Source organism: Bactrocera latifrons, unplaced genomic scaffold (assembly GCF_001853355.1).
Source record: "Bactrocera latifrons isolate USDA-ARS-PBARC rearing strain unplaced genomic scaffold, ASM185335v1 scaffold_338, whole genome shotgun sequence".
NCBI classification, from domain to species: domain Eukaryota; kingdom Metazoa; phylum Arthropoda; class Insecta; order Diptera; family Tephritidae; genus Bactrocera; species Bactrocera latifrons.
Window position 1 is genome coordinate 68078 of NW_017536977.1, and position 2070 is coordinate 70147.

Genomic DNA, 2070 nt, shown 5'->3' on the forward strand with positions numbered 1-2070 from the left:
TATTATTACATTTATTAGGAAAAATATACAGGCTATTAAACCTAATGATAAGGAGGAGTGCGAGCAGCTTTGGCCATCGACTCCGATATTATAACAAATCTATATTATATCATTTTAAGTATGTTACATTCCACTAGAAAATTATAAATACATGTAATATTTTCAAAAGATGGTGTTTTTAACAGTGTTNTTTTCGTTTGTTTTTGATGCATATGTCTCGAATTTTTGATATTATTGTAGAGTTATTGGTGTTGGAAATAATAAGAACACCAAAAGTGAAGATAGAAATTCATGAATAAAGTTTAAACTTTTCTTACACAAATATTTGTGCACGGTTAGAGCTTTTAAAAAATGCAAAATTTGGTGATCATATACGTGGAGTCAATGCGTAACAGAATCATTTTACAACTGAATGTTGTATTTATTCATCCAGAGGACGGTTGTTTTGTTGAGAAGTGTGGACCATTTACTTATTGCCTAGTGGTGGTCAGATTTCGCTTACGTTAGCATCAATTTTGAAAGTTGCCAAAATTGCAAACTTGGTTAAAGAATTTTATTATGGCATTTTTGTTGCATATTTCTTACACTATCCTTACACAAACGGTTCCCTAAAAAAGTTAAACAAAATTGTCAGGTAAATTTTGATTCATGGATGGTTACTTTTGTTGTTCTTATTCTTTCGAACACGTCTGTATGTATTACAATTAAATCTTGTTTTTAGAAGACGAAAAGTACTTTTTTATTGTATGACTGATTTGTTATTTGACTTTGACTTCTAACCAGTTGGAGCTCCTTTTACAACTTTTTTATTTCGTATTTGTGTACCCTGGACAGGGTATATATGTTTGCTACAAAGTTTGTAAAATCCACCAAGGAACTTCTGCAATCTTATAAAATTTATATTTAAATGATCAGCATAACAGTTAAATCGATATAGCCAGATCTGCTTAGTACAGTTTTTAAAAAAATCATTCGTCGGAATCGCCGACGGACTACTTCAGCATATACTAGATAGTCGAAAAAGTGTTTCCATATTTTGTCAATAGATGTCGTTGCAGTCGCACAGTCCTATTGTATTGGAAAGGTGAGATTTTAAGGTTCATTTAAATTAAATTTGGGGAACTTTAAAAGAAGTTACACCTTTTCAAAAATGAGTGAAAATAATGAAGAAATTCGCCATGTTTTGAAATTTTTGCATAAAAAAGGAAGAATGCCAAGTAAGCCTTTGCTCGCTTCCGTTCTGGAAATTTCCAAATCTCAATTTACACTGATCAAAGTTTTTCACTGATTTCCTCTAGTGGGAAAATGGCAAAAAGTGATCCGCCCAAAATGGTACACATTTGTATACAAATTTATTAGAATACTAGCTAACCCAGCAGCCGTTGACCTGCGTGAAATTATGTGTTTTGAAATGAAAAGACAAACATTTATTTTGTGTTGATAATCATTTATTTGCGATTTTTCTACATTTTTATTTTCAATGTAACGCAGCTTGATAAGCAACATTTTTTGGTTTCTGTTTCGGTGCGTAAATGTGCATGTGGAAAACATAGCATTTCCAAATTTATGCCACACTATGTGTCCTGTTGATTGTCATCTCAAATGCAATTTTCACTGGCATCGGAATACGTGTGAACTGAAATGGCAAATCCTTAGAACTCAAAGGAATTCGTAGCGATCTGGCCCTTGTATTTGTAGCTGCGTCAAAATCAGTCTGGTTCCATTACACCGTTTCGGCGCATGAAAATTGCCAAAAATAATAATGACAAATCCAACTTTGAGACGCAAATGATGCGGGGGTACCAAGCCTCTCCATAGAATTTAGAAATTCCACTGGATAATTCACGGCGTCGTTTTCATTATCAAGACGATCGATCAATTTGTATAAGCGCAAGTCTTCCAGAATTCGACTTTGAATCTTCCAGTTTAAGTCAACAACATCGGATTTTTGCCAGCTAAGGGAATCAACACTCGCGCCGTTAGTTCTGCTTTCTCCAGACTGGACAAGGAAGCAACACAAATGGGTCTGGCAGTGAACGAGGGCAAGACGAAATATCTCCTGTCATCAAA